Source organism: Mytilus trossulus, chromosome 5 (genome assembly GCF_036588685.1).
Source record: "Mytilus trossulus isolate FHL-02 chromosome 5, PNRI_Mtr1.1.1.hap1, whole genome shotgun sequence".
Classification (NCBI taxonomy): Eukaryota; Metazoa; Mollusca; class Bivalvia; order Mytilida; family Mytilidae; genus Mytilus; species Mytilus trossulus.
This window is the reverse complement of record NC_086377.1, coordinates 20842941-20852152: the sequence shown is the minus strand read 5'-3', so window position 1 is coordinate 20852152 and position 9212 is coordinate 20842941.

Here is a 9212-nt window from a genome sequence, read left to right as displayed (position 1 = left end):
GTTGTAATATAAACCAGTAAAAGAAACACACTTCACTGTATAGAAACGGTAAAATAATTGACGATAATTGATGACGACCAGCGGCAAATAAAATTAATATTCAGGACGATAACATGTTAATACAATAAGAGTATTAACCCCGTTTGTTTCACTAGACTGAAACGCTGAATCGGTTTTTTTGTTGTGTAAGTTCACAAGATATTAGTTCACAGGAAGAAAAGTCACCAGACCCTAACATATTTCTGGCTCTGACCTGGACAGTCTGCTCTTACTTTATGTTGCCACGTGTTTATCGTTTTAATGATATACAAATTTAATTAACGTCTTTTTTCCGCTCTCAAGACGAACAACCCCTAACGAGACAAACCACGAGAGCGGTAGTGATCAGTAATACGGAATATCATACCAAAATACAATACACAATACAGTTTCACAGAATTTTCACAGCTACTAAAGTGAGCTAAAAGTATCTAACCTAAATTGGATGTGTGAAATGATATGATAAACTTTACGTAAACATCGATGATCGACTTCAGGGTAGATTTTATGGATCAACGCTCTCGGCAAATTAAAAAGTCTTGCACCTTTTATTTGTGTGGTCCGAATGTTGCCAGCAAATCCAAATTTCTGTCTTTATTCAATATATATTCATTTTCCAGTGGTATTTTAAAGTTTCACGTCCAACCTCACTGTCGACCTCCTATTGCACGACCTACCCATTGTATTTAAAATTTATATGTTATAATCATGAACATGCATGAAATATTTGATAATGAACGTAAAGCAAGCAACAATCAATCATAATCAACTCAATTAATTTCCCTTTACAAAAGCACTATCAAATTAAAAAAATTTCTTAAATTGTAAATTATGGTATTTTGCTGGATGTTTTTCCCGATCCTATTTCGGGACCCTCTGATTTTAAGAGGGCGTATCTAATTAGTCATGCCCGATAATTTTAAGTTTATTGAACCTCAATTTAAAGACCTACACTTGGTAACTAAGTTCGAGGTACAATAAGTAAACAATATAAATCCTTTGTGAAATGGGATAGTCGCAGGTATCTTAGTTAATTATTTTGCGTTAAACAGGTCAGGACCACTACCTTATATGGAAATGCATAAATTAGCATACTTATGTTCTCGCACATGTAATTGTTTATTTACATGTGACGCAATTCATTTTTACCTAGGTTTTTGACCAATCCACTAAATGAGTCACAATGCATGATGGACTACTACGTGTTTACAATCAACCAAGAACACGTGTTATTTACTGAAATACAAGACATTTTTTCGTGCAATGCGGGATTCACAATTTCGCTTAGTTTTTCATTTTATGTATCCTCATTCATAGTTCGTGATATAAAGTATTACTTCCATGCTCAGATTAAAGAAGAGTTGTTTCTATGCGAAGAAAAAAGGTTTTGAATTACCCGAAATATAGCCATTAACATGTTTGATGATGGCACAGAGATTTCATGTATTTGTCTACCAGAGTGAGACAACAACGAAACAACAGCGAAAAAACACAGTTACCCATGAGTAACTCAATAGTGTAAAGTAAGCCGTCGATAACAGCCGGTGCTGATATTCACGAGTACAGAAATGTTCGTATAAATAATTAAAGCGGCAAATGTGGGATCCTTGAATTTTGTGTTCGTAAAAAAGGCGAAGAAATATTTACATACATGGCAGTGTTAACAAAATCTATAAGTATTTTTTTGTCACATTTCAGTATATGGGACTTCCAAACTGTTCCCTTTGTTTTGAAGGTAGTGAAGTCAGCAACTGTAGTTTCAGTATGTTAGTTTTTTAACGGGCTCGGACATTTGCCAAACTGAATAAAAATATTACAGCTGATTTCTCATACCTGCGAAGTAAAACTTTGGTTGGCTTGCTTGCTTTGTTTGCATAGTTGTTTATACAAGCTTTGAAAATAAGATTGATATCTTTAAAAAATATATGTATATAGGCATAATTTAACTTGTATATTTTATATTTTGTACAATATACAAACAAAGCAAGCAAGCTAACCAAAGTGTTGCTCTACATGCATTAGGAAATAAGCTGTAATGATTTTATCTACAGTGTATATGTATGTTCGACAAGGTTGAAATTTTGATATGTTTTGTGAAAATTGCGGCGTTGGATCTATAATAAAAAAGATGTGGTATTGACTGCCAATGAGACAACTGTCCACAAGAGACAAAAAAGACACATAAATTAACATTTATAGACCACCGTACAGCCATCAACAATGAGCAAAGCTTATACCGCATAGTCAACTATAAAAGGCCCCGGTATGACAATGTAAAAAAAAACAAACGAGAAAACTAACGGCCTTAATTTTATAAAAAAAAAATGAACGAAAAGCAAATATGTAACACATAAACAAACAACAACCACTGAAATACAGGCTCCTATACAATATATTATTTTTTATGGAATAGATTTATTGTCCTTTTATATATTTAATTGGGCCGGGTTTTTTTGTGTTTTTTTTGTTTGGATTGTTTTACACAAGTAATTTTTGGGTCATTAATAGCTTACTTTTCAGCATTGAACCTATGACTGCTTACTTTACTAAATTATGTCTTTTTTGGAAAGATGTCTCATTTGACACTCATATCTCATCTTCTTATTTCTATATACAAAGCACGTTTTAGAAAGAAAAAAATAATAATTGATATGGCACCCACTATGATCCAGAGACTTTTAATACTGGAGATATTTTACATATGTCAACAGGACAGCAGCCGAACGACAAAAAAAACCTCTGAGGTATATTTTGTGATAAAAATAGCAACAAACGGATATTATCGATGGATGAAACTATAAAATATGTATTGAGCTATATACCGTACCCGCTCAGTGGCGGATCCAAAAGGGCTGGGGTTCCGGTGGATGGACCCCCTTTTTAGGACGATCAGTGCATTTGGATGGGGACATGTAGTTTGAACCCCCTCCCCTTTTGTCCAGGGTTAGGCCCCCTTTTTTTTAAATGGCTGCATCCGCCCCTGCCGCTTTCATAACACATATTTTTTTAGCATACTGAATATCGTGATGTTCTTACTATTAGTTCAGGTCCTGATACACATTCAGTACAGAAAAAAAATGTTTCAATGAAAGTTTCCGTGTTTTTCTAGGCATAAATGATTTTGGAATGAATTTATACAGGTTTAAAAGAGCTCAAATGATTTTCTTACTGGACAGTGGTCACTTCATTTGATATTTCACTGTGTCATGTCGTGAAATTAATGCAGGTTCAATTCATAACAATGCACAAAACCGGTTCAACTACTTTTGCAAGGCGAAAAAGAAAGTCGAATCGTGAAGCCAATAAACAATATTTTTTTAATCTGAGCATGCAAATTGAAGATTACGTTATATATTTTACATTAAATATATTTGCAAAATAAAAACTTTGGTAATGAGAGTCCCAGACAATATATTAGTTGACTGTTTTCCCAATAATTCCACGTGTTTAAGTAGTAGTTTAATCGTAGTAGCCCACAATGCATTGTAGTTCATTGAGTCGATTGGTCAGTTTTTCAAGGCCATATTGGCCTTGTGTTTTGGAAATTACTATGCAAATATATTCTGACGTCAGAAAATCTAGAGTTCTCGACCTGTTAAATAACAATGAAAAATGCAAGAGCAGGTTTGCCACATGTTATAACAGTCATTGGAAAAGTTTGTTTTTTTAAACATGATAAATGAACACAATTTGTAAAGAAGTAATAAAATACCAAGTTTCAAAGTTTCACGTAACATTTTCAGTTATCAGGAAATCACACGTTTGTAAAAAAATAAATGCTCACCCCTCCGGAAATAAAGAAAAAATTGTTACCTCCCAGAAAAAAAAGTATGTTAAACTTACTAATGTCCATGTTGTGAATGTGTTCACTATGTTTTTCATGTCCAACAAATAACCTTTCCACTTCTTCTTCAGATTGCTTTATTTGAAATCTTTTGTGCAAGGAATTGTTCCTCAATACTGTACGATGGTACAATGTAAACAGAAAGTAAAAGTAAAGCGTTTTCAATAAAATAAAATATGGTTGATAAGAAAAGTACTTGCTTTTTCTGCAAATTTGCGTTCTGTTTTTTTCATTATCATTACATTTAATAAGGATAAAAAAATATATTCCTCAATACTGTACAATGGTAAAAATAAAATAAAAGTAAAGCGTTTTCAATAAAATAAAATATGGTTAATTAGAAAAGAACTTGTTTTTTCTGCAAATTTGCGTTCTGTTTTTTTCATACACTTAAAAAGGATAAAAAAAATATTCTTTAAAAGTTCATTCGATGAACCAAGACGCTGATGATTAATGTTCAATATTATCTTTACAAATAATGCATGATGGTCTTGAAGTATAGATTCGAGATACTTATATTGTTTTTCATTTTTGATTACGCATTATATATTATATTATTCGTTTTATTTGTCTTTGTATACATATTTAACCTCCACTTTGTTTTCCTTTTGTTTATATTACCTTTTTTAGCTTGGCTCGATAATTGTACATCCCGCATAGTGTTATTGTATTAGCGTCTTTTTTGTATTATTATCTGTCATTTCTGCTTATGTGCTGTCTATACAGTGTGTTGCTGACATAGTTGTTTGTTTTAATAATGATTAGTAGTATAATGGTGACGGCTGTACACTACATTTTGACAAGTTTGCCTATATCATTATGTCTGTTTGTTCTGCTCTAACATTATTGTCAATAAAATTAAATTCATGGGACTGTGTTCAGAGGTTTATAGTTAGCTTTAAAACTTGAATTTATCAATCCGTTTGATGTGTTTGAGCTGGTGATTTTGCTATTTTATAAGATACTTTCCATTTTTAGTTTTATTTGGAACTGGGAATTTAAGTTATTTTCCTTTATAAATATTGCTTGCTCACCAAAAATATCAAAATGGATTATATAATATTATATAACATGTATTAACAAAAAAGTAAAATAACAAAAACACTTTAACTCCTAGGAAAACTAATTCTTAATTAAATAAACGTACCTGCAAGCTCTAAACTTAAATCTTAAAATTGAAACATAAGGTATATCACGAATCCTATTGATACTAAAAACGAACTTAATGAAATTACGAGGAAAACGATCAAACAGTTCCATCTTTGTTTTTTAATGTACGAACATCACGAGTTTTGCTGTTGGGTTTTTGGTGAAACTCTATCAGATGCTTTGTTTATATCATCCTCACTTGCATCCAGCATATGCTTTTGGCCTTCTCCGTGCTGATTTTCGTCTTCAGAGGAGTCTGAAATGTTGAGGTGTTAAATTAATTGCTAATCCTCGATTGAACTATTTTATTCATTTGTTTGGTTTAACTATTTTGATATGAGTGTCACTGATGAGTCTTATGTAGATGAAACGCGCGTATGGCGTAGTAAATTATAAGCATGGTACCTTTGATAACTAATTAGACGTTTCGATTATAACTATGTACCACTGTGTATGAGGCTCTTCACTAGGACGATTATTATAGTAGTTAACGTAGTGCTATTTTCATTGCATTCCTTATGATACTTTTAAAATAGTGGATATCATGAAACACTAATAGCAAATGACTTAGCTAATATTTTAGATGTTTGTCAGCACAATAGCATATAATCTGTTTAATTTCACTTGAAAACAACGAAATTGTCAACATTAATTACTATTACCGGAAATTAATTAACTTTGGAAGAAATATATAACACAACACATCCATCTGTAATAAAAGCTGCTGTCGTTGTTTTTTTGTCAATCATTGCATAATGTATCTATATTTATCAAGAAACTATCTGCTCTCATTATAAGTAAGATGCCTATATGTTTTAAGTTATTAGTGGAACGAAATTGTCAACATTTATTACTATTACCGGAAATTACTTAACTTTGGAAAAAATATATTCCGAAATATAATACAACACATCCATCTGTAAAAAAAGCTGCTGTCGGTTTTTTCATTATCAGTTATTGCATACATGTAATGTATCTATATTTATCAAGAAACTATCTGCTCTCGAGCTCATTAAGGAAGATGCCTGTATGTTTTAAGTTATTAATTTCCAGTCTATGCTGTCATTTATTGAATTAATATGTGATTTTTTCCCATCATTTAACACATAGTTTGTGTCCGAGTGAAACTAAAGAATTGAATAATTGCCTATTTTATCACATACATTACGATTTGAATTACCTCTACTTAAAATTGAAACTGTTGACAAAAATTACATCAGGAAGTTTATCAGGGATGGTTACGCTTTTTATTTTAATAAAAAAAAAAAAAAAAAAAAAATCTAGGAACAGACGATACCTGTATCAACGAATTTATAAATTGTTTACTCATCAATTTATCATTCATTTTAATATTTAATATGACGGAAATGTTTATATAGAAATGAACAAAATTATTTTTTTTAAATTTGAAAGTAATCAGGTAATGGTTTTTTTTAATCTTCAAGGATACCAGGCTTATATTTATTCATTTTTTGGGGGTCAAAAATGTTATACATTCTAAAGTTAATGACGATTTGCAAAGACAAATACAAATACAAATTCGGTTTTATAATGATAAACATCAATATAAAATATCGGGAAAATACTTGATGTTTACTGCTTAATTAAGCATGTCGAGTTATTACGATAATGTTTAATATACTGAAACAATCAACTTTTTTTTATTGACAATAAAAATTAAAAGAAAAATTCTCAATTTTCTATCTGCTTCTTTTTAACCACAACGGTATATGATTGGATGTCCAAAGTCGGTTGTGCGATGAGATTTAAATTACGTGTGTTTATAATGAGGATTTAACACCTGAAATATATGTATTAATTTTATACTATACCCATCTCTGGCCTCCACCATATGATATATCTTCCCTTCTTGTTACCAGTCTGTACCAAAACGTATACTCAATATCAGCACTGGGCTATCCAAATCAGTGTTTCTTCTGTAATGATAGTTACATAAGATAACTGACACTCATGACAATAACATTAATTTAATTGCTTTCCTTACAATGTTGCTTTTAAATAGAACCATGCTAGATGGAGCATGCTATTATTTATTTATAGAGAGAGATAAAACTGACTATGTTTGAAATATGGTCATAGTTCATCATACAGTGGAATCGTCGCTTTTTTAACATAAATATGATAAACAGTCACTCGTAGATCACTAAGTTATCAATGCCAAAAAAACTGCATTTAAACAAAACAAACAAAACTTAATTAATGTCAGGATTTCCATCAATTTACTAAAACACATATTGTGTTTATAAATGATTAATAAATAGTCGTATCAATGTGTCACAGAAGATAAGTTGTAACGTATTGCATGTATTATCCAATTGAAAATTTCAATCTGAATGCACCTATGAGGGGCGTTAACCCCATTGGATTTATCTCATATTAATACATTTTATGATTGTATGATAAATGTAAAATTATAGTCTTCAACAATATTGTATTTTATCATGTGTGAGAAAATTTAACCTATGACAGTTAACTTACATTTAACATCGACATGATACTTACTTGACAGATCTTTGTGTATAAATAAATAAGATTGTGTATGTTGTTGATATATAATATATGGCAGACTTTACAGGACATAATTGAAAAGATGATTTGCTAGCAAGGATTGATTCTTTTATTATCCATTGACAATTATGCAATTGTAATAATTTCATAATTGTCAATGGACAATCGTCATATTCAGGACTTTAACAAATTAAAAATGAATCAATGCGTTTAATGTTGGTAAATGCTGCACATTTTATTTGCAACATATGGTTATTTGAGTCAAATTCTGCCTTGCAACAAATGAATTTATGGAGTGCACATAGAGTCGTTGCAAGTCAGAGAACTAGTTTATAGTATGCAACTCTTTGTTCATTGGTATTTAAGAAATAAAATGAATCTTGCAATTAAGATTATCAAAAGTAATTAAACGAGGTTTGTCAATGGAACAAGTAAGCATTGTTTATTACTTATTTTTGTTATTGAGTACTACTCCTATTGTTTGATTTTTTTACAATAACAAGCAAGTAGTATTTTTTCTCACCTATAATAAACCCGATCTAAATCAGTCATGTAGTTGTAGAATAATGAATATAAACAAGCAAAATGGCAGACGAATGTGACCGCCTTCGTGTTCGTGTTAGGTTTAGAAAGAACGGAAGGTTTAAACAAAATCTACAAGGATTAAATCAATGGGGAGACCATGATTACGGTACGAGGGGAGCATTGTCATTAGAACTGACAACACCGAAATTTGTTGAGAACATTGCCTCCAGTGTTACGGTTTCAACTGATGTCGGGCACAGTTAAACTATCTTATAGAATAAAGGCAGGAGGGTTGTTTTGTCGGAAGTGTAGGCAAGACAATGCAGAGGAAGAACAGTACGAAGTGTAGGCAAGACAATGCAGAGGAAGAACAGTACGAAGTGGATATAACTGTCATGTAGGGCGAGTAAGTGGTAATTATTGGCTATAATGTCATGTAGCGGAATACGTGTTACGTAGTGACTTTAATGCCATACGCGTGGAGTAACTTTTACGTAGTGACTTTAGTGTCATTAGCGTGGAGTAACCTTTACGTAGTGACTATAATGGCATTCGCGTGGAGTTACATTTACGTAGTGACTTTAATGTCATTCGCGCGGAGTAACCTTTACGTAGTGACTTTAATGTCTTCGCGTGGAGTAACATTTACGCAATGGCTTTAATATCATGTAGATGGCGTGTTAAGAACTAGTATAACGCAGTGACAATGAGGTATTGTAGGGCGAATAGGTTTTGCGGTGAGGCTATAATGCCATGCAGTTGGAGTATGTGTTATGAAGCGGTTTAACTTTTTGTGGGGAATAAAGAATTACGTAGTGACCATAATATCATGTAGGTTGTGGTAGTATTACGAAGTGGAACTTATTATTTACTTCGAGTAAGTGCTACGAGTAAGTGCAATGTTTTGTATGAAATAGAGTGTTACGTACGTCGTAGCTTTTATGTCACGTTAGGGAGTGAGTGTTACGTAGGGGTATACTATTATCTGAGAAAAAGTGGGGCCAAATGACATACAAATATAAAGTAAGAAATATTTTATTTGGCAAAAGTACAAAATTGTACGGCCACGGCTTGACAAAAAATGGGACTGCCGAGAATCATAATTGGCAAGTCCATAGTATATATA